This window comes from Scardinius erythrophthalmus (assembly GCF_964197995.2).
Source record: "Scardinius erythrophthalmus genome assembly, chromosome: 10".
Lineage (NCBI taxonomy): Eukaryota > Metazoa > Chordata > Actinopteri > Cypriniformes > Leuciscidae > Scardinius > Scardinius erythrophthalmus.
Window position 1 is genome coordinate 36055260 of NC_138230.1, and position 25762 is coordinate 36081021.

The following is a 25762-nucleotide window of genomic DNA, read 5'->3' on the forward strand; positions in this document are numbered from 1 at the left end:
ATAGTATATGTAATATTCACAACAATAACCGTTAAAAACACTGTCATTTGTATAACAATGGCAAAATGTATGAATACTTACACACATACGTAAACTCCTCCATCGTTAGTTATGACCGTTCTGACTGGTGATGATGTGGTGCGCGAAATGACAGTTGGGTGATCATCGCTCTCCACTTCCTGTGAAGTGATGTATCGATGTTCCCTTATTCCCTATGCCGTGCGCAGTGCCCTTCGAACTGAACATGTTCGCTCCCTTCGGATTGGAATCTCACTTAAGATGGTGGAATACCCTGTGAAGTCCACTTCGAAGTCCACTTACGGTCAAATGGAACGCACCTTCAGAACATATTAGCAACAACATAGTAATGCCCTAGAAACCACGCAGAACATCCTGGAAACTGTAACACTGTAACACTGAAAACACTTAATACACCTTGGCAACAGCATAGCAACACATTGGAAACCACAAAGAACTCCCTAGTAATTTTATAGCAGCACAATAAAACACTCTGACAACCTTGGCAACAGCATAGTAGTTCCCTGGCAACCATGCATAACACCCTACTGTATAGCAATGCACTAAAAACCACTCAAAAGACCTTGGCAACAGCATAGCAACTCCCTGGCAACTATGCAGAACCCCCCCAGCAACTTTAAAGCAATGCACTAAAACCAAACCTCAGCATAGCAACACATTGGCAACCGACCAGGAACACCCCAGGATTGTGGTGACTCATTTTGCATTGTCAAGCATCACTCCCATTTCCATTTTTAATTCTTATTAAATTATATGTAAGGAATAATTGATGATGGGCCTTTGAATTATTAGACAAATAATGCACACCTGAGGTGATGCACCTCGGACGTGCATTATTTTTAATAATTAAACGGCCCGGAGTCAGTTATTCCGCTTATACTACGGTTACCTCATTTCAAAACATTGTTCAGATGATGTATTTCAAGACATTTGTCAGGTTTTTGTCCTTAAAACGCTTGTGTGTGGGACTAATTTCTTACGCATCTCATCCAAAGCCTCCGTTACTAATTCCAAAACGTAATTTTAGAGCTAGTAACTGATGCTTCAGCAACTGATAGCAGACTATTGCAGTTATTAATGCAGTTATTGGAGAAAGAGAGAGAGAGATTAAGCGTATGTGAATTACCCAAGTCTGAGTCTCTCAACAGTGTTCGGCAGCAGCGTCTCTACTAATAGCGAAACTGTAAGTTTATCTTCTTCAAGGACAACGTCCTTATTACTTCGCTAGTGAGAAATGTCTTGTAGTTTTCAGTTGTTAAACTGACAACCCGTTTCTGTGCGAGTGTGGGTCCGTACCGTATTTGTGCGTTTGAGAGAGCAGGAAAAAGAGAGTATATAAAAACATGGAAATAATCTGTTGTTTTTATCCTGTTGTTTACTATACTTATTTGCTTTGTCAGTGTCGTTGTGGGTTTTGGTTATTTTGCTGTTGTAGTCTATAAGGACTTTTGAAATAATTGAAATCATTTGGCGTAGTGATAAGGAACTGTAATGTGTTCAAGACCTGTAATGTAATGCGTTTCCCTGAAAATAATTGCACACATTAGAACGTTCGTCAACCAATCAGATTCAAGCATTAAGCAGCCCCGTAGTAGAAATCTCATCATATAACCGAAACTCCAAACAATCAAATCCAACAAACTTTATGAGTTTAAGCTAGCTCAGGGTTTGTAAGCGAACTAAGACAACACTAGCACTGTTTTAATCATGACTATTAATGCGGATCACACAGGAATCACACACTTATCTCTCAGTCTGATTACAGTAGGGTCATATGATGGCATGAGCATTATAGATATTACTCTGTGAGGGGGGGGGGGGGGGAGAAAGAGAAAGAGAGAGAGAGAGAGAGAGAGAGAGAGAGAGAGAGAGAGAGAGAGAGAGAGAGAGAGAGAGAGAGAGAGAGAGAGAGAGAGAGAGAGAGAGAGAGAGAGAGAGAGAGAAAAGAGATTATATGTGAGAAAAACATGGCATCAGCAGACAGATGGACACGCGCTATGAACATCTCCCCCAGCGTATGACCGACACTTCCGTTAACAAGCTTTCTGACACATCGGTGGTAGTGTGCCGTTATTACACTATCCCTTCTCAACCCTCACAAGAGATGCATAAAGAAAGTCTCATCATTCATGCAAGCATACTGTAGGAAGATCACTTGATCATAATAAGCAAAAGAGACCTGCTCTTAGAGTGTAAGCCTGATAATCACTGGAGAGCGGATGACCTCTGTGACCTGTCCGTGAGTGCGTGTGTATGTGTCCACACGTGCATGTATGTGTGTTGTAAGTCATAAGCTGGATAGAGATGCAGATGGTGCTAAAAGAGAATAACTGCTCATCTGTTGTTTATTGTTTCAAGAACAATAATTTGGTTAGACTGTGGCTCCAGAAGGAACCCAGTTCATTTCATACAGTGACTGAGGGTCATTCTGTTCAACAAAAGTTGCTTTCTATCAGTGACTTGATGAGTAAGTTGTGTGGGAACATATAGAATACAAGCCTCTGTCTAGATTTTCTAGATTTAGCAAAAATCAGTACCACTACACTAGGGTATTGTGGGTGATTGTCAGGACCTTACTACGCAGTTGCTAAGGTGTTCTGAGTGTTTTTTGCACATTTATATGCATTTGCAAAGGGTATTTTATGTGATAAGTGCAGTGCTGCACGATTTGGGAAAAAATGTAAATTGCGATTTTTCTGATAAAAGTTGATAGCAATTTAAAATGTTATTTATTTAAAAAAAGCACAAGGTTGCTGTGTCTGTTTTTAGGGCTACATAATTTAGCCAATATTTTTTTGTAATTATACACCAATATGACTACAAAATAATAATAATAATAATAATAATAATAATAATAATAATAATAATACAATAAAAAACTGTCCTATTGTTATTAAATTAAAATAAGAAACAAAATAAGAGATTTCACCATTGTAGTATTTTACTGTAAAATAAAAAAAATTAGTATTTAAGAAAAATATAATAATAATTTTACTTTACAGTACAACGGTAAAATTACAACAAAAATAATTATGGCTGTCTTAGTTTCTTCGTTTTCAATTAAGCTTTTATTTTGGTGGAAAACTGAAGGAAACCTTAAAGCTTCTTTTTTTGCTGAAAACAGTCTGTTTATAAACACTTCTCATTACAAATGGGAAGATGTTTGGTGAATGTTGTGTTCCCAAATGCACATTATAAGCGACCCAAACTCAGAGCAGATGCAGAGATAAGTTTGTGTGGAGCAGCATTTACTGTGAACTGAGCCACTCTGAGGGCACGTTTACACAACGATGTACTAAAAACAGATTATTATTATTTTTTATTATTGTCAAAGCAATCCCCGTTGCTACAGATCAGCGAAAATTATTAAAAACGCTGCATTATCCATGCCAGGCCATTATCCATGGGAGGGTGTTCAGAAACATTCAGAAACTACGCACCTATAAACTGAGACATTAACTGTATCGTTTTCAAAAGCTTGCACTTTTAAAAACCGTTTTCAAAAGTTTGCATTTTCAGGCCGCCGCTGTCGTCGTGCAAATGAACAGCCATAATGCAAAAATAGTGTCCAGTTTTGAGTTGAAAATGGTGTTGTGTAAACGGCCCCTGAAAACACTGATCATGAACACATGAAGTGCTGAGCTTCACTAAGAAACACGCAGCGCACATATGTATTTAATTAAATCACAGCCATTGCAATTTGATAATCGCACATTCATTTTTATTTAATAATCATTGCAGTTTGAATAGGTGTTTACTACAGTAGGGTGTGCTGTGTGTAACTAGGTGATTTCTTACAGGTCCAAGTCAAAAGAGTGTCTGCGATGAATGTATATGAATGTCATACAAGTTTGGAACGACATTGTACAGTGCAGTAGTGATGCTTGCATTAGTAAGTGCCACTACATTGTGAAGGAAAAACCTCTCACTGTTGTAAACACCTCCAGTTATCAAGTCGTCTGGCCTGAGCCAGATGACATTGAGATGGAGTGTTTAAAAAAAAAAATGGCACATAGAGGTCCACCCCCGAGCACGCCTCCTTAGAAAAACTCATGCTTTTAGAAGCACTTATGGTTACAGTATGTGGGTCACAGAAAGGGACCAGCGGCCTTCATCAACATTGGCACAGCATCAGAGCACAAGAGGACAGAACAGAGCCATAACAGAAGGACACACGCACAAAAGCACACAAAGACTATTTCACATTCCACTTTAAATGAGCTAAGTGCTGCTTCGATTATTTGTAGCAACATAACTTACTAATGTAACTGAGATCTATGACCTATGAAATCAAGATCTGAATGTATAAAACATTTAGGCTGGAGGGTTAACTAAAGCATTTCACAGACAAGGAACAGATCATGACGTTGAAAGAAAATAGACAGCCACCTTTTGGAAAGGAATGCTGTTTATATTCAGTTGTATACTCGTGCTCACTATTGGTTTAATTCATTGCACTGGTACTGCATCAAATGGCATCCAGTTTAGTGAAATTAAAGTAGTAATGCACAATATATCAGTATCATAACGATTACTGGTTGATTTTTGAAATCATTTAAATTTAACGGTATTTTTACATTGTATCACCTTTGCTGTCGTCAAATGCTTCATTTGCTTCAAAAATGCTTAATTCTTAAAGAGTTATTCTCAGTCACTGTAATGCATTTATCGAATCATCCTCAACATTTGCAAACCAGTGCAAGTTATAATATAAGCATATCAGTGCCATCAAAATTGACGTTGTTAACATAGTGTACCCTGTCAGTATTTTCAGGTGTAAACTATGGCTACAATTTTGATGACAAGGATTGAAAATTCACAAAACTGCACTTTTTCTGTATGGCATATATTAATTTTAACATTACAAATTACAGACACAATACTGTATATGGGATATTGATTGATTGAGACTGGACAGGGTTCACAGTTATGCATTTACTGTTGGTCTGTCAACAAATTACAGTACAATGTCATTGCGATATATATATAAAAAAAGACAACTATATATACTGTATGTATACATGTGTATGTGTATAAAGTTTATTTACTTTATACTGTAAAATACAAGTGTAAAAATACTACTGTATGAACCATTCCAGTCGGTATACAGTTTTAGAGTACAGTGCACATTGTTTAAATACATACCCGTTCTGTCTACGAAATGCTTGAATGACTGAGGAAGCGTTTGTTCTCTCATCATTGGGCTACACCTTTTAACACTCCTCAGCCATTGTAAGGTCATAATTTAAAAACATGGTTCACAATAATGGTCCTTATCAGAAACGTGCCAATGTCATTTGACTTATCTAACTCTTCCTCTGTTTTGCCTCCCTACCCTTCCCACCACACATCCCTACTCCTCTTCTTCTTCCCAGCTGTTGACCTCTTTGTTTCCTTGTTGTTCTTCAATTATAAGAATTGTAACTCTATGTTATGCTCTGTCTAAATATGCTTTCCAATTGAAGATTAATGACATGCATCTCTGAGCTATTTTAGACTGGTTGATCATTGGTTGATTGATTTAATGATTTCAATTACAATCACAATTCATCAGTTCAGGACAAATTTACAAAAAAAGTCTAATAGAATGTATAGAAAATATACTTGACATTACTTATGCAATGAACGAATGGCTAGATGTTTTGAGGGGTAAGACTATTCAACAGAGAAACATAACATTAGCAATTGATAATGTAGGGAACAGAAGATGAACTGCATGAATGTACCAAAGCATTTGCAACTTGTTCAAAAGAATGAGAAATTGCTTTTATGATGTGCACAAGTGACTAGATGGTGTGGAGGATGAACAAGAAGTTTCAAGAATTTCAGTTGTGATCTGAGAAATGCACCAGAGCGACTGAGTCAAAAAAAAAAAAAACTGTCAGTGCATCTCTAAACGAAAGTCTTTTAAAGTAAAGTATCTTTCAAAACAAACATCAACCTTTTTGAATTCACTTTAATACCTTTCATGCCGCAAGCAAAAGCCCAGATGGCAAAGCAGTGTTTAAAGGCTGTGTAAAGGCATTCAGTTTCAAAGAATTCAAGAGCATTGAGATTCATGAAAATTCATTCTCAGGGACTAATCAAGATTCGCCTCCTTAGAGTTCCCCGCTATAGATGTGGAATTCAATAGATAACAATAGGATCTCTTAAGAGCTTGTTGACCCGAGTCTTTCGCTTTATTACCTGTCACCTTATTGATGTGTACTTGGCAGTGGGTTTTACGTCGCAATATAGAGCTTTATATGGAGTCTGCAAGTGCCAATACCAATCCTCTATTCATCTGCCACATACTCAGGCCAAAACATAATTCATTTTGTTAAGTCGGGTCCCAGGCTGACTTTACTGTACAGTCTGTAAAGACAGCAAACGCACACACAAATACACACATGCAACACTGCAACAGCGCTCATAAAAGTCAGCTTATCTACTTCACTGTTCTGAAATGCTGCACTGATGAGCAACCCCTTGACCTGAAATCTCTCTATTTTAAAATTCAGATAAGATGTGCGTTTGCTCTCAGTCATAAAGTTAGCGTTGATCACGTTCAAATGGAAAAAATGCTCTTAGACAGAAGCCACTGGAACCGAGAGAGAACCACACCTATATTGTGCAGTTTGGACAATGACCACAGTTTGACTTACAGCCTTCTCAAAGTAGAATTGATGTGTAAGGGAGTGGGAAACAACAAAGAGGTTTAGCATTTGTCTAATGACCCCTCAGGCAGTGACTAGTATTAATTACATTTCGTGCCATTGTTTTCCCAAAGGGTAGGCTATAGAGTGGTGTTATCTCTTGCAGAGTGCCCAAAAGCAACAAATGAATGATGGCTAAATTATCGACAGGCACTGAAAGTAACCTAAGGACTTATTTAAGCTATAGAGATGTTAAAACTACAGTGAGCGTGAAAGAAAAACATGCTGCCATGATAAAGACTCTTTAAAGAGAGTTTACTGCAAAAAAAAAAAAAATTCAAAGCTGTCATATGAACAATCTGTCAGTTATTATACTGATCTATTTTTCATTGTGGACACAATACCTAAAACTTGATTAAAGGTACACTGTGTAGTTTTTTAAGTATCTTATTAGCTAAAATCAAAGTCTTTATTTATATATATATGTCCTCATTGGTGTAAAATTACCTCTGCCAATGATCTGACTTATCCTCGTAAGCAAAGAATTTCTTATCTTTATTTACATTGGACGGGTAAGTCCAAGGAGGCTTCCATGTCATTCCGTCAATTTGAAAAACTATAATAGCAGAGAGGGACAAAAAGCACTAGCCTACCTCAACGCGTTTCCATAACGCGTTTTCGCTCAGAGACAGCATCACGTGACTGAAACCAGCTGAAACGGACAAGGAGATCAGTGAGAGGCACTTGTCGAACGAAATCGGCGAATTTGAAAGGCTGCACTGCACGGGAAGGAATCCTCCTCGCCAAAAAAACAAACGAAACCGGCGAATTAATAAAATGAGGGTAAATATCGGGATAGCTTTTCCCAGGTGGAAAGAGCTAATGAAGGAGAAAGACTTTGAAAGGGACGCTGAAGTTGCCTGCTTTCTTCTCGACAGGTAAGTCAATGTTACGGTCTAAATCACAATTTGCTTGGTTGTGTAATTCATTATATAGGCAGCATATAGTGTTGGGTCCGAGTCCACCATTGTCGAGTCCGAGTCGAGTCCAAGTCCTTAACAATCGAGTCCGAGTCCAAGTCCGAGTCCAAAGAGGGCCGAGTCGCACTTGAGTCCGAGTCCTTAACATCCGAGTCCGAGTCGAGTCCGGCCGAGTCCACAAAGATTTAAATGGTTTTAAATTGACCTTTCACAGAGACCCGCCCCTCTTACTGTCACTACGTCCGACAAGCCATTCCGCTCTCACTCCACATGTTCTCACACAGTGAAATATATATTGCGGAGCAAAGAGGACACTGACAATGCACCAACAGACAAAACAAGGCTACTTCTGGTATGAAATAAAGTCTCAGCTTTCAAATTTTGTAATTTTTATGAAATTAAAACAATACACACCATTTTGTGGTGCTTTAATATAGGCCTCAACTCAAGCAGCACATGAACTGATAATATCTTCTAGTTATAGCACGAATTAAACATGAATGAACATCAAAACTGCAAAAAGAATTCAATACACACCATTTTTCAAGTTCAAGTCCAATGACTTTAATCTACTATCTGGTTTGGTTTGTTTGTCGGACAAAAATGGCAGGTATCTGCATTATGATTGGTCAGATCGCATGTCAATCAAATTCCAGTGAAAGGTCTCAACACTGAGCTCTTAAATTAATATGTTAAACCTTACAAAATGATTCCAATGTATAGTTACAGTCATACGTTTACCTATCGTACATCTTTCAGATTCTGCAAGGTAATGCTCAAGAATATAACACGATGCATTAAGAGCCAGGAGTAAACTTTTGAGCAAGATGACGTTTTTACATTTTTATTTATTTTGATTATCTTATTTTGTTTTACATGCTAATATCTTATTTAGCCTCTAAATGGCAGGACTAAATTAATTAATGAGTTTATAAATAAAATAAGAACAATTTACACCAATGATCCAGTTAAAAATGTACACCCCCTGGCTCCTAATGCTTCCTTCTTGAGCATCACTAAATGTTTGCAGGGTTTGTAATAGTTGTGTATGAGTCCATCAGTTGTCTTCAGTGTGACAAGATGGATCTCACAATCATAGTCACTGCTAGTAAGGAGTCAAATATGCAGAAGATGCTGGAAAAGCAAAGAATGTGCAGGAGCTGGAGGATTTTTCCTCATGAACAACCATGTAAAAAACTTGTGGATCATTCAGGTAATGAAACACAATATTAAAATCAAGCTTATGTAATTTGTCTTGTATTTTGTGTTTGTATTTTTTCTTGTGGACTAGGCTATTAAACATCCATTATGTGAAAAAGATTTTTCAGGGCAGTACTAAATAGAAACAATGTTTTTATGATCATCCTCATTAAAAAATAAATAAATATTACATTTTGGAGATTCTGCAAGGTGTATGTAGCCTAAACGTATGACTAAAGTGTAGGCTAAATCAATGTAACAAAAATCATAACAATCATCGCAATTTCATGACTCACAGGACTAAAATTCTGCTGATTCTCTCCCACATTTAAATGCAGTTATCACTCTTTTTAATTTACAGTGTGAACGTAACCACTGGTCCTCTACAAGCATGAAAAAATATATTATTTAGATTGTCAGTAGCGCACACTTTAAGCCATCACTTACTTACCGCGTTCTGCACTCTCACTGAAACTCTCGTCATAAACACTGAAGTTGTCCGCACTGCACAGCGAATCTCTTATTTATATCGCGTCAAGACTTTGTTGTTTATTAGGAGATTTGCGAAAGGATCAAACTCGCGCTGATTCTGAACGCTTTGAGTGACTTCTCCGCATGGTGACTCAAAACGCCTCTGATTGGCCACTGTGTTCATGCGCTTAATATACATATCTGTGATTGGCTACAATGCTCAACACTGACACAACACAATGTAAGCAGTTTCGTTTCGTTTCGTTTTTGAATAATATTGTGTCCTCCAGTGCCCGGACTCGACTGTACTCTGCAAATTTTCCGAGTCTAAAATGTCCGAGTCCGTGTCAAGTCCGAGTACAAATTCGTCCGAGTGCGTGACAACTCCGAGTTCATTAAAAATTGGACTCGAGACCGGACTCGAGTCCGAGTCCGAGTTCGAGTACCCCAACTCTAGCAGCATAACAGTACAACATGTATAGTTAAACTCGATGAAGTGCTATTGGACGACATGTTGTCATAGCTTCTTGGTACATAACGGCTACCGTAGTTGCAACACGCATTAGAAAAAGTGAGGCGCTAGAGAGCACTATTTGTTTGAATCAAAATACAATTTCACCGCTAGATGGGAGAAATTCCTACTCAGTGTACCTTTAATTTTTAAGACAGACTGAGAGCAATGGTGAATTAGGCCCTGTTTATACCTGGTATTAATATGCATTTTGGTTGATAGGATCACAAGTAGACGAGCGAGACACATAACCATTCACACCTGGTGTTTTAATCCATCTCTTTTGTCCACTTTTGACCACTTCTGTGCTGATTTCTTCGAGGGGAGGGTCTTGGGTAGGTATGCATCGATACTGATGCAGATACCGATAACTGATAATTCTTTACATTTGAAAGCCGATAACCAATATAGCCGATAAATCTAAATCCAAATGTTTATATAATTTTTGATAGCCTATATGACAGACTTGCGCTGCACATGTTGCACTTAACCGTATTTTTCTTTTTGAAGGGATATTTTAAGCGATTCAATACCATCATGGCAAACAGTGCACATCTGATGTGTCTCAGCTGAAGGAAATCATCCGTTATTTATCGGGTCTAATATATCGGCAGATTTTCTTATCGGGCTGATAACGATAACATTAAAAATTAACATATATCTGCCGATGGTGGCCAATATATTGTGCATTCCTATGGGTGGGTAAATGTATGAACTTTTCAGATCTTTTGATCTAATGGATGAAATTAGCTCGCAAACTTTAAATTTAAAGTTTAAATCCCATCTGGTTAGCGCACTTCCCATGATTTTTACGCATTAGATCAGTAGGCGGCCTTTTCTACACTAAGAAAGCAAATCAGTCGCTCTGTGTGCGCTCTCTACTCAATATTCGGCTCCGTGTGTGTGTGGCTGATGCTCTGATAATAATAGATTTATAGGACTATTTTATTTTAATAATTGGTTAAAAAATAATCCCGTTAAATCTGACTATCATAAACAGTTATGTTGCATAGAACTGAATGAAGAATAATATATTGAAATTATTTAATATAGGCCTATTTTCTGTCCAATTTTTGTATGTTTCTTTAAATAAGTCGTTTTAAATTCAGATTCATTAAATTATTGTATTTAATTAAAAAGTCTTATAATAATACAATTATACAAAAAATATTTATATATAATCAGTTTCGGTATCGGTTTTCGGCCAAGTGTATCCAGAATTTTCATTTCGGTGCATCCCTATAAAAAAATATTGTTGGTTTAACATAAAAAATGAATTTTTACATTTTTTACATCACCCTTTTTCTCAATTTAGACTACAATCTCACAACTCATAACTAAAATATTTCTTTTTACGATTCTGATTCAGCTGACATACAGTAAATCAAGGCTGCTTAAAGTTCAGCCAATAAAAACCTCTCCACAACTTGTTTTTCCAAGATCCAATAAATTCCCTATGAATAAACTCAACTCTCTCTCTCAACATGTTTTAATCACAGTATATCCCATTTCACCCAGAAAGGTCAGATTACATAAGTAAAATGGCTTGTGAATATCATTTCATGTTGACTTTAAAAAACTGTACAGTGCAATTTAATAACTTTCAGCCATTTGAAATGCCACTTTACTCTTATCAGCTCCTAATATGAATGTGGACAAGATAACAGAGACATAACACAATTGGGGGAAAAAATACAGCACAGTTACCCTAGTTTAGTGTTGTGTACTCGAGACTCGGACTCGGTCTCGAGACCATATTTTAATGGTCTCGGTCTTGTCATGGACTCGTGTGCATTTTGACTCGGAATTGACTCGTACTCGAACATATTAGGACTCGGACTTATTCCCGAGTCCACTCGAGTCCCATTCAAAATATTTCATGATTGTTACTGTATGTTAATATTTCTTTAAATTGTTGTTTGATTGAAACGTCCAATGATTGCTGACTTTCTTGTGCGTAACTGCGCATGACTTGAGACTAACGTTCGCGCCACGCAAATGCAGCAGGAGCCTGGTCAGATGTGATGTGGAGCCTCTAGCTCAACTATGTATTGAAAATGTCTGCCTTATCATCCATAATTCAGTTTGCATATAAGAGCCACACAGAATTCGTGTGCAGTAGGACGCGCGACTGAGTCGAATTCGCGTCCACCGCGCCGCGCTAAACGCCCCGGACGCGCGTAAACGCTGTTATTTCTTGATATTTCTTGATAACAGTCCGCTGCGAAGTATAATAACACACCGTTGCCATGAAAAACAGAGCGTTGCTATGGACGCAGTTGGAAGCAATATAATAGTTTTTAAATCAATAAGCTCCTTTTTAAATCAATATTTTGTGTCAAATTATTGATTTATTTGGTAGGTAGTCATGTAATAAGCGGGATAATGTATAGCGAGGCGGTTGTTATGAATACAACCCCTTCAGGCTGATTCAGGCTGATTTCACCTCGCTATACATTATCCCTTACATATTTCTCTCTATTATTTGTATTGTAATGTGGACAAGAGCACTTACTGATTGTAATAATTGTAAGTAATAATTGTAATAAAATGACCTTTACACACCACCTACTATGTGGCCTTTTTACCATTACAGTGTACATGATTCCATGGTATATTTGATTTACTGTTTGAGTATGGTGCCAATTTTATTGTTACCACCAAATATTTTACATATTCTTGAAGATATCTTTAGGTCTGGTTTTTTAGACCCAACCTTAGGTTATCCAACCTCTCTGGTCTCGGTCTCGACTCGGACTCGACTCTCTTTGGTCTCGGTCTTGACTCGGACTCGACTCTCTTTGGTCTCGGTCTCGACTCGGACTCGACCCTCTCTGGTCTCGGTCTCGACTCGGACTCGAGTGAGCTGGTCTCGACTACAACACTGTTAACCTCCATGCGCATTTTATGCCAACATAACATCAACATAGAGATATGTCAACTGGATAATCTCCCAGCTGTACAAGCACAGATTAATTCAGATAACACCTTACTCTGCACATCCTGCTTACACAAACGCACACAGAAGATCTAGTATTCTGTTATCGATGATGGATTAAATATATATGGCAACGCTTATTAAAATATTGCAATTAGCACAATTTAGATTCACCCCAGAGAGTTACTTCAGAACTTCTGCAAAACCACTGAAGTTTAACAAATCCATTAATTCCTGCCTCAAACGTCCGCCTGCTTGAAGTTGCTGAGGGATCGAGTTCCTACTGCCAGATTCGCGGTCTCATGCAAACCAGTCCAGCACTGAACTGACTGTTCAGCCAGGAGAAGACACAAACACATAAATCACTTCAAAGCGCTGTGGAGCCGCCTGCTGCTGCCCAATCCTGATATCTACAGTGTCTCCTCAAACTGTGCCTGAAGGTCATTAGTCACGATCAGGGTAGAGAAACACACAGGGCACTCAGGGCACAGTTTCTCTAAAAACTGCGGCCATGTTTTTAAGGGTTTGGGTTGTTGTAATTTCCTGTTCTGCCGTCTGCACATTAGCTCAGGAGAACATGAATTATGGAGGTAACGTAATTAGAATGTAACTTTTTGCTTAGGATTTCCCATTTTCCCCCTGGGACGTGCAACGCAGTGGAGTGAAGCGAAGGCAGCGTATCATTCATCCCTGCAGAGTTACCTGTTGCACGAGTCCTTCTGCAGCTGTAAATCCCACTCATCAGCTTTCAGTGTACTAGCTCGAGGAACACAAATAGCTTTTCGCAGAGAGTCTGATCTTATTAGTGAAGGAGGTGATAAGGGCTGTGAGCAATTCAGTATTCAAAGATATCATCCCATCAATATCGGAAGACACATCAAAGTCTTCTACATCAAATATTAAGAACAGACGCAGGCGGATCATTTCCATAATGACCAACGCAATCTACCAGGAGTAGGACATTTTTGGGGGCATTTAATTAAGCTGTAAATACCAGTAAATTAATTAGCACAAACCTAGTAAATCGCGTTGCATGATTAATTTAAATACTCTCCGCCCATAAATTTGGCATCTGAATGGGAAACTCCTACAAATGCATATGCAATACAGCCACAAAAACAACTGCGTCCACACCTTTTCAGCGCTAATTTTTCACTGCGTGTCTTTAGTAAACCCCGAAGAGGGTTCAGAGGGTTTGTGCTGGCGCAAGTAAACCTGACCCTTAATTGCATGTTATTTACAATTCAATGAAAATGTATTATAGTTTGAATTTATATTCAATGCAATTAGTTGAACTTTAGAGTGATTTTTTGACCAACTTAAGTGGGACTCTTTAAATGTAATTTCATAATAACTTCTATTGTATTTGACATATGATTAACTTAAAGGAGAACTCCGGTCAATTTTAACATTGAGCTCATTTTTTTGTACATTTGGAGTGCTGTCAATACAGAGAACAACGACAAAAATCAGGTGTTGCCTACACCGAGTTATTCTATTTTTAAAATTTGCACCCTGTTGACTTCAATGGGGCAAGTTTTAAACCTGCTTTTAGCCTCTTAACATCCTTGATGTGTCATTACAAGTGCACAGAAAATGTGATTCCTTCAGAGTGAACACGAGTGAATCTGACTGCAGTAGATGTGAAAGATATGTATAAAAATGATGTTATTAAAGCCAGCGCAAATACCTGTGTTTACATCCTGTTTTCGGTTGAAGTCCAAAGTAGTCGATTGCCGAGTTCACGCGCATAGGTTTAGTTACCTATGATCACGCGCGTGAACTCGAATGTTAAAATGAGCTCAATGTTAAAATTGACCGGAGTTCTCCTTTAAAGTGTACAGCCAAATGTACTGAGAAGCATTTATGGTAAATATTACAATCTATTACAAAGTGCACTTTTTTTTCTCTTTATTTTATTCCAAAGACAAATGCTATTGTTTGTACAGAGATTGCATTTTTTACATTTTCAATCCCTCACCAACCTATAACAAACTACCTTGGATTATGTTAATTAACAGTAATGGTATATAAAAAATAAAATAATTAAATAAAAGAATAATAATAGCAATTATAATAATAACAAAGCAAACAAAGTGCACTTTTTAACAGTCTTGAAAGTGTACTCTCTTTTAGAGAGGTTTTATTTCATTAATGTTATTTTTCTGCAAGTAAAAATATGCTTTTAGGATTTGAAGTACGCAACAAAAGTGCACATTCAATGCAATTAAGCACTTTTCTTTTTTACAAGGGAAGAGCAAAACATTAGTTATGCAAGGAAAAATAAACCTTGACAGGTTGATCAGAACCCCAACGCAAATTGGAGAGAGGTTTAAAGTGAAGGGGTTTAGCTGCTCATTAATTTCAGTTGTTTTTATTATTATGTATGAAGAAAGAGATGAAATTGGGTTTTTCTTTCTTTCTTTTTTCCCCTTCTGCTCAGAAGTTGATCAGTTTTCCCTGAGGCAAAAGAACAGGTTAAAAACTCTTACTGCTGACAAGAACATCTCTGTGCTCTACAGTTCAGCCTGCAGTCACTTGTCTGAGCTTGTGAATTCTGCTAACTTGGTTTCTGGTGGTCTTCAGGCACTCATCAACTGCTATAGACTTACAAATCACATCTGTTCTTCCAACAGACGCTTGTTCCATTTGCCATATTGTGCCAGACTACTGACATGTTCCTTAAGCCTCCATTACCAACATTTCAGAATCCACTAATGAGGAAAGAGAAAGCAGGCAGTGGGGAGAGCGTAAGCAGAAGAGCACCATCTGTAGTCTCTGAGGCTACGACTACATCGTATCAGGGTTTTTACGCCATATTTTCAATTCAATTTGAATTGATTTAACCATTTTGACAATGCAAATCATTAAAAGCAAACTATACACAGAGTAGTGCCTTAAAATCCTCATGCGGAAAAACTCACAGCAGTGACAATAGCAAGGGAAAACTCCCTGAGATATTTAGGTTAGATTCGTGAGAAAGCTTGGGAGGAACCAAGACTCAGCTGGGGAGTTCAGTTTACCTCTTCAGGCTGGCATGTTTAAATGAACAAGCTTAGGTGATCTTTATGGAGCTTTATTTAGCTTTGTTTTTTGTTCCTTTTGGATAGAATTCATAAAGGCCCTTAGTCCAGTGTCATACTGCATTAACTTCGACTTGAGATGATGAAAGAAACTGCTAGCTTGTCTTTTTTTTTTTTTTTTTTTTTTTACTTGTTAATTTTTTTGTTAAATATTGGTCATTTTGAATATAAAATTAAGAATATCTTTTATGGAAATTGATACAGCAATTTATCATCCATAACAATTAATCAGACGATATTTGTATATTTAACAGATTTGTCTATTTTTTTTTTTTGTTAATTATTTCATTTTTAATTTAATCATTTCCCATCATTAAACTATATCATTTAGATATTGAATAACAGTATATGATAGTATACTATATACTATTAATAGTATATAGATTTAATAGTAGTTATTTATATATCTACAGTAGCAGTGATATATTGACCAGGTTGATTTGAGATTATCAGCCAAAAGCTGATCTACTGACAGCCTTTAAAAAGTCTAGTGCATTGGTGTTTTCAAACATTTACAGTGAATTATGATTAGAAATGTGTAATACTTCATCTAAATTCATCAACTTACAGCAATTGATAATGCTGGAAGATATTTTATTTGCTATCATTTGACTATACTACTATATAATATACAATGCCAAAAACTCAGGCTTAGATTTCCAAGTATCACCCATCGAATAATCCATAGTGTGGATTAACAGCAAAAAATAAATCCTCCTCACGTTCACAGAGATATCAGGTCTTAATTTGTTCTGTGATTTTTTTTTAAACACTTTTTTCATGCCACAGAGTGCAACGGGTTTTGTGGAAGTTTCCATTATTGGAAGCAGAATGTAGTGCAGCTCATTCCCATTTTTAACACTACACACTAAAATGTGCCAGACTCAGAGGACACCCTCCATCCCACATCGTAATTATTCTCACCACACCTTAATTGCCCAGGGCACCATAGTATTCAGGTCAAGGAGAACTGATCTCTCACTTCGTAGGTCTCCAACGATGAGCAAAACAGGCTTCAAAATGGCCAGATTCAGCCAGATCTTCAAAGTGCTGACCCTTATGGATGTCCACACATCAGCACAGTATGCAAACCTCAGCATGTCCCATGAAAGGACAGCAAGACAAGTAACTCTTTCCTATCACGCCTGAGATTTGGATTCAAACTCTGCAAACTCATGGTTGAGAAACGAAACATGTACAATAGACTAAAGGCTGGCCAACAATAAAAGATTTTTAAAGTCTTATCAGATTATTAGAGACCACAAACATAATGATAAAAAAAAACTTTGTTCCTGTAGTGCAGGGATCAGCAACTCCGGTCCTGGAGGGCCACTGTCCTGCAGAGTTTAGCTTCAGCCCTGATAAAAACTCACCTGCCTGTATCTATCTAGTAATCCTGAAAACACTGATTGCCTTGTTCAGGTGTGTTTAATTAGGGTTGGAGCTAAACTCTGCAGGACAGTGGCCCTCCAGGACCGGAGTTGCTGATCCCTGCTGTAGTGTGTGGAGTGCAGGGATGTGACCAAGACAGCACACCACAGACCGCACAATAACAGAGTCACAAACAACCAGAGTCCCGACTGTGAACACGGGAAATCTCGCAAAATCTCTCGCTTTCTGATTTGGTATCGTTTCATTCCACATGACAATCTACAGAGTGCTTGCACGTTTGTCCTCCACTCTTAACACACCTCACACCACAGGAAAATCTGATGAGATAATCTGCAGAATCCTCAAGATAATCGGGACTTTACCTATAGGATTGTCGAAAGGGGAGAATTTGGGACCAAAATCAGCCGATTATCTTGTAGTGTGTGGGTGGTGCCTTAAGTATTCGTTTGAATTTTCCGTCATTTATGAGACAACGCTTTCCCGCCATTGACAGAATTTTCTGGTGTTTCCTTGTTTTCACTGTTAAACGGTAGGGGGCGCTATTATTTATCTTCTGAAAAAGTACAGAATCTCAAAATCAAAAACAAAGACAAAAAAGAATCAACAAACTATAAAATCATTGCTTATGCACCTTGTAGTCTTGGAAAAAACACAATTTTTTCCAGCTTCAAAATACTGCATTTTTATGAAACTTACCCACATTCAAGTGTTGATAAAAAAGATATAACTCTGGCGGGGAAAGAGTTAATGAGAGTGTCTCACTCAATATGGCTATTCAAATCCAATGTGGATTCAATTAAACATTACAAACATAAAGGGTGATTTACAAGGGTATATAGTCTGGCTAAGACATATTTGCAGTACACAAATCTATATGCTAAAACTATTTGAGGACTTCACACTACTGCCACGACATTCCCAAATAAGGATGAACTATTCCACCTATTGTTTAGGGGGAGGGCTTGGAAAATTGTGTTAAGGGTTGGGAGAAAGGGAAACAGAAATGTCTTAAAAAGTATGTTAGTTGAGACATTATGGAGCCTACTATCCCATTTCCTGTTGTGATGAGGCCAAGACTAAAAATACACATCCCCTTTCGTCAGAACGCAAATTGCCCCCTCAGCACGAATTTCTCCTTCAACCGCTATCATGTAGCACAGCACACAGTCTCAGAGCAGGAAGAGAAGCCCCACAATCCCCATGCCTGGGAACAAATGTGCCATGCGGTTGGCTTACTTTGATCCTATAATGATTGTGTCTGTGTAAACTGTGTTGACCTTTGTCCACTATCATCTTGACATAACTCTCAACATCAGTCTGTCAGACCAAGGGAGTCTGAAGACTAATTGTGTGCGTTGACCTTCAACGGTTGCTCTCATTTTGTATATTAGTATCCGCAAATCCTTAGAGGATTCTCATAGTATGTCAAAGTTATTAGAGTCCTTATGATTTACTCTAGAGCAGGGATTCCCAATACTGCTCCTGAAGGGCTAACGTCCTGCAGAGTTTATCTCCAACCTTAATTAAACACACCTCAACCAGGTAATCAAGCTCTTTAGAAGTGTTAGAAACATCCAGCTGTGCAAGTAATATGCAAGTAATGCTCAAGCATAATTTTCTATCAGTATTCCAGTTGTCATGTGTATTTTTAAAGTGCGCTTTTTCTTTTGGCTTCGCTGGCTTTCGTTCATCTTCTTAAATAACTGATACAACATTGGGCTTGAACTTTTTACTGACACCTTGTGGAGTAGATGCTGTATCACCTAAAAATCTATTATTTTTTTTTTATTTTTTTTAACTTAAAGGTTTCAGGGTAACAAATGCCAATAAATACAAATAATTCATTAATTCCACAAGTTAAAATGGTGAATAATAGAAGGTTTACCAATTTTTTTTCTGTCGAAAAAAACACTTCACTGCTTACTTTTTCTCCGTTTGCACAAAGAACCAGTATTTCTCAAATGAGGAAAACCCTACGCAACTGACTTTATATTTGCTTTCCTCTGCTTATCTTTGTCTACAGCAAAGTCATCCCTAAATGCCAAGTGCAACTCTCATCAAGTTCAAGAGGTCCTCTTAACTCCCCAGTGTCAATGAAAGGTCGTCCAAGATATGACAGCAAAAGGAACTGACTCACCAGGGCTCAGTACATGTTGAAAATAAGCCAGCCCATCTGAACAGTGGGAAGATCCACTGAAAGAGCTCTCTCAACTCCACGTACAGAAGCACTGTCGGTCAGCATGACCTCATAGAAAAGGAGACAGAAGTACTTGAGACAACTTCACATTTTGGGCAGCTTAATCTCAGTGTTGCAAGTATGGAAGTTACTATACTTAAACTGAAGTGCCTTGAAATGCGCAGCATTAGTCAATGTGTTTTCACTGAAACAGGAATAGAGGGTGGGACATATCAAACAGCCCCTCCCCTTTTTTTAAATAGCCAATAGTTTACAACACAGCTCGTGATGAGCCGTTGAGCTCGGTAAAGACGTAGTTTCCTCCTAATCTCTAACCATTTCTCCTCCTAATCTCCTCCATCTCGCTTTAAAATATAACATTCTGTGCAGAATTCTGGGTCCGATATGTTTTCTGGTCTGCGCCGGCTCGCACATATGATCCGCTCTGTGTTATCGTGTCTCTGGACCAGAGCAGACTGTGTGCGCGCTGCGGTGGTTCGCGTGACACTAACGCGAAACCAGACTTCATTCGCCCCAATGTAAACCATATTTACACTGTCTGAATCATTCCCTATTCCCTCTATAATGCACTATGTCCCATTCACCATGTAGAAAATAGTAAATTGTAACAACATTGGCTATCGAATCATTCGTCGTTGGTTTGAATTAACAAATTCAAATACTCTGTGTTGCTAAAAACATTTCTTCCTGAATACAAAAGCTGGTGCACTTTGAACTCGTGAGTGCAAATCAGGCTTTGGCTCCAGCTAGTCGGCCAATTGACTTTTACGACACTAATTTCACCTCAGAGACATTCCGAACCCCCCCTTTCCCCTCTCTGGACCACAGAGAGATAACGAAACTTGAAACTTTCTACACACACACAAACACACACAAACATCCCTTTGTGTTTAAATTAGGATAGAATATACTTTAATTTATGTAGAATTACATTAGGCATGTGTGATTTAGTTTGGCTTTATAATAGAGGTGTGGTTTTGAAATCTATTCTTTAATCAATAGTGTTTTAGTTAGAGAATGTTCAACAATATTCTCTGGCAATTGCCTTCCCCCCACTTTGCTGTTTTATTGCCTAAAGGAATGTCCAGCAACAAAGATTTTAGGAGTGGAGCAGTGTTAATCTTTAACCTTACTTAAATCCTACATTTTCTATATGTATAACCATTGAAGAAATATGTAAACCTGAATGTAATTTCTCTTTTCCACGATTGTTCTTCTCTGTGATGGGTTGTTGTATTCTTGTAAACCTTAAAGGAATAATGTTTCAGATGTGCACCCTGTTGCAATCATAGATATGCCATGTGGATCTTTTTAAAAAGTCCAATTTTCATTCCCACTTGTAAATGCACATCACATTTTAGGTTAGTCTTATTCCCAGTTTGTTAATCGAACTTTTAATACTTATCTTACAGAGTAAGAAGGTACTTCTAGGCCGTAGCTTTTAAACATACCAAATTTGGTCTTGAATTAAACCTCCATATACCCGTAGGAAAGATATGGATACCAAATTATGATAAAATGCATTTTACTGCAGTTATAATTGTTTAACGTAGAAATGGCATGATCCTAAGACTGCCATAAAACATGCAAATCCAACTCATAGTGAGACAAAGAACTTTTCTCCCGCCTGGAATTTCGCATTCCAATTGGCTCAAGCCCCAGGGAGGAGTGAAATTCCTGTGCCCTAGAAAAGCGGTTACACTCCGCGTTCTGCTGAGTTGAGTTCGGTATTTTCTTTCGTCTTGTTTGTTCCTGCTTGTTCGAACCCTCCTCATCAGGGAGACCATCAATGGCTCCCGTTTAGGGGGCTTTATATTTTATTTTCTTTAAGTCTTTTAGTTTTGTTTCGTCTTCGAACTTCAGCCGACAACTTCAACTCAAAGGAAAAGACTCTGTTGAAAATCCCGCGGCGCGCGCTCCTCTTCATTGAGGACGTGCACGAGCACTGCGTCTGAGGAAATTCCTGGCTCCATGGGACCTAGGAAGTCCTCATCTCCGTTTTATTTTCTTTACTAAGTTTTATTTTCATATTCGTTACTCCCTCCACAAAGGGAACCGAACTCTGAATCATGTTTCTGGCCACTTCACGTTTCAGTGAACCTTTAAACTGCGCGCGAGTCTACGCGCCCCGAAGACACGAGGAAACACGCCCCGCTCTTAAAGGAGCTCTTCTTCAGCAAATACAAAGAGAACCATGTGCCATGCAAGTATCGATTATTGAATTGAACTTACAATGTGATTTCTTTGTTGTCTCTTACGGGTTACTGTCTGTGATTTTTGCCATGCTGAGATCATCTCGGTGATCTCTCTCGTCCTGAAACTTTAGTTTCACTTTCTCCCTTCCTCTCCCTCTCTCATCTGTTATCCGTTTAGTCTTGTATTTTGTTTACGTGTCCTGTACATACATATTTACTCGTGTAAATTGTAGAACTTGTATTCCTTAGTTCGATGTAGTATTAGTCCAATTATTAAATTCCATATGCCCTTGACTGACTCTGATTTAATTGCCCATGTTACTTAGTCCCTGAAATGTTCGATCTTAGCTATATGCTTTATCTTGGTAGCCTACGATTTAAGTAAGCTAATTTTACAAACATAGAAAGTTGTCTTTTCAAGGCCTGGAAAAGATACTCTTTCTCGTGTTTGTAAGAAGGATAATTTTCCTTGAGAGTTAAGTTAATCTTACGTACAATCTGTTCGCTGGACAAACAGATTGTTTGATAACTAAATTAATTCCATTAAAGTTATCCCATAACTTCGAGCTGAAATAAGAACAATTGATGTAATGACGAACCATAACCCGTTATGGTAATCGTTCATATATCAATCTAGTTCAGCTGCGATAAATTAATGTAACTGTAACATACAAAATATTAATCATATTCATGATTAATTATTAAAATTCCCTATAGATCATTTGAGCTAATATTAATATTAATGTACAACCCATTGTTTTTACAAAATGTATGTACAAGTTACTGATTTCAGCCACAGGTTCAGCTTATATTTATAGTGTAGGGGGCGATGATGTGCAAAGTGATGTCATCAACATCATTGATCCATATTGGCAGAAGTGAGAGACTGTTAGTTTTAAATAATTATATCTTCTAAATGCGAATTTTGTCATTGGTTTGGAGCACACTAGCTTATAGTTAACACTAAGGCTAACATATTCATACTAAAAGCCCCAACACTTTTTGTGACTATTTTGATTTCATGGGGACTTTAACAAGGGCACTCATGCATTTCCAGCAATAGCCACAGATTTTTTATTGCTCTTAAGTTTCTCTGCAGCCAACGGGCATTAAAAACTGCATGACACCGATTGCATTTACTCACAGACAAAGGCGAACCTAGAAACACTTGAGCACACAAATACTCACATCCTACCACACACTTTCCTAGCAGAACAACATAGCGGTTCTGAGAGAGCTCCTTAGAATCAACCATAATGCGGCTGCTGAGAGTAATTGGCCTGCCTTTTTGCAGTCTAATGGAAGGCGCAGTGCAAGGCTGGATCTGGGTATGCAATAAAAAAAAGGAAGCAAGAACTTCTCAGTGGGGTGCAAAAGCCACATCCTCTCCTGAAAAGGTTCTCACACTCACAATCACATCCCACAGTGCAGCCACAATCGGGCTGAGTGGAACGCAGTGGTCAGGTAAGGCACACACAGAGCTTGGTTACTCACAGTGTTCAAAATGTTTGTGGGCTTTTTTGATTGTAGAACCACTAAAAGTCTCAATGCTGCATTGAAAATAATGCCACTTAATGTGATTTGATTTCCATATTTATATCTTGATTATCTTAATTGCAAAGGGCACTTTAATGTATTTTAACGACGACCATGAATTTCATCTTTATCTCAGATTAAGTGCCATGACTAATATTATCACAAATGTCCATTAACTCAAAGCTAGTAATGTGGATGTTTTATGGACCAGTGTTTCCACCATAATGTGTGCCATAAAGTTACATTTTATACTGAGTGGATGATATCCACGTTCTATTCAGCCTTTTACCATTGCCAAAGAGGATCACATGATTTGACGAACTAAAGAAAACAGCACAGTGAGAACTAATGAGACAGCTAATGAGACCACGGGATTTCTAAGAGAAATCCAAGAAAAAGCCCCGACAGGAGATTCTGGCCTCACAAAGGCAATGCATCATGTGTCTCAAGCACTCATCCTACTTTAAATGGTGGCGTTTAATGGCATGCAGAAACGACATAGCACTCGAGTCATTGTCATCTTCTATTTTCTCCAACAAAAACCTAAATTATGCTCCATGATCACTGTTCCAAATACATATGGTTTTATTTTTTCCATTGAACACAAAAATAGAAATTTGTGTTTAATATAATTTAGAATGACCCCCCCCCCCAGTCTTTACTGTACACTTATCAGCACATCTTTAAGCATGAAAAGTCCCTGACCCCACCCTGACCTGATGTCATAACCCTTCCATAGATCAATGTGCATCTTTGAATAAAGTGTGTCCTGAAGGGATTCAGTGGGACCAACAGCCTGATTACAAACAGACTGTTACAGATGAGCCTGTCTCCCTAGCCTTCACCAACATCAATGGCATGGAGAAGATCCATTCATATGCAAGTTCAATTTGGATGTGTCACTCAGATTAATAAAAGGAACAACATTGCATACATTAATTGGTTTGTCTAGAGTTTTTTTTTTTGGTATAAACCCCTAAGACCTTAGATTGTGTGAGTTATTTTTATGTGCATATTAACAGGCTATTAAAATAAAATATTGACCATGTCATGGCCATGTGTTTATTTTCATTGATTTTTACAATAGCAGTGAAGCAATAAGAATATAACATGGTAGCTAGGCTATAGCCTATGGGTTTTTTGCATCTTTAATCGAAAAGATTAAATAAGCATCATAAAAATGCTTCATAAAATATACACTCACTCTGTCACTCACTTGTGCAGTACAAAGGGAAATATGTCACTTTTTTTTCCCAAGATGCACGCCGAACTGCTTTTGGAGTCTATCGCAGCCTATGTAGGTACAGTATGCTACTGCTCATAATGATTCAATAAACATTGTAGATAATTGCTTCAAAAATTTTTTTACATTGGTCACTTTTAGAGCAGGCTAATGATTTATCCCAGCAGCCTAGTGCTGCCTGCGCAGGATTCATGTCCCGCTTCCTCGAGCTCTTCAGAAGCTCGTCAGTTTGAACAATAGCATCGCGTGACTGTTCAAAAACAGAATTACTGGAAGCGCGCACATCCGTCGAGCGCGACCCCTGACCCATCCAAACATTCCTTACATCCGTCATAATCACAAAACTATCAATTCATTCATAAAGTACTGTTCACACGACACGGAGGCTGTACAATGACCCAAATCCTGTGTTGTGAACTATTAATCACTGGGTCAAAAAAAAATGCAACCGCGTTATTTTATGTCATTCCACTCTAATTACAATTGTTTAGTCGCTTTTTAAAACTAGGCTTTATTTGGGATCGTTCCCCATCTCTTCCTCGTCATTTCACGCGTGCTTATGATGGGATGCTATTTGACAATACAGACTCACTGCAAGAGGAGAGCCAACGTTCCCGTCATTAAGAATTAATTTTTTTATATATATTTTACAGTAAGTATTCGCAGGACGCGTTGATTGGCCATCTTACCGTGTCCAAAAAACGCGAAGTTTCCCTCGATGTGTTGATATGTTGTGGAAGGAGAGCAGGATAAGCAGCGCGAGCGCCTTCTCTTACGGTCCAGTGATACTGTCTACTGCTGCCGCGCGCTGCACACCATGTTACCGTAGAGACACGAGCCGCGGCGCTGCTCTGCTAGAGGAGGAGGCTGTGCTGTGCGTCTACGGAACTGCACCGGACGAGCGGATTTAAAGCAAGGGAGGGTGTTGGTAGGATTACGTGGTGCCGTTTTAATAAGATGTCACTACGCCGAATGGGACCTCTGCTACTGTGTCTGGGCCCTTTTAGAGGGGTACAGCAACACCTTCTGGGAAAAAAAAAGAAGCTCACATGGGAAACATGAATGATAGCTGACTGTAAACATTCAGCAGTAGCAATAACCTAGTGCATTATGGTTCAGATTAGATAGATAGATAGATAGATAGATAGATAGATAGATAGATAGATAGATAGATAGATAGATAGATAGATAGATAGATAGATAGATAGATAGATAGATCCTATGAGGGGATCTCGTGACAACTGCTGAGAGGTGGATAATAACACGGTGACACAATACTGGGAATCTGAGGCTCCAATGGTGTTAAGTCATTAGACATTTCAGAATGTAGAAAACAGATTTT

At 38.2% G+C, this 25762-nt stretch overlaps 1 protein-coding gene across 3 annotated transcripts in view; it reads right to left on the bottom strand.

Annotated features, from left to right (window-relative positions):
• hpca (hippocalcin) overlaps positions 1 to 25409 on the bottom strand; it is a 43585-nt gene extending 18176 nt beyond the window's left edge. The window contains exons 1-2 of one of the 3 annotated variants that reach the window (XM_081375686.1): positions 25110 to 25247; positions 7328 to 7386 (exon numbers count right to left, since the gene is read on the bottom strand). The gene's annotated coding sequence lies outside the window, so the exon portion shown is untranslated. Of the gene's footprint in view, positions 1 to 7327; positions 7387 to 19386; positions 19509 to 25109 lie in introns of those variants that run through there. The other 2 variants (XM_081375685.1, XM_081375687.1) reach the window with 2 other exon arrangements.
• Positions 25410 to 25762: the final 353 nt, after the last annotated feature.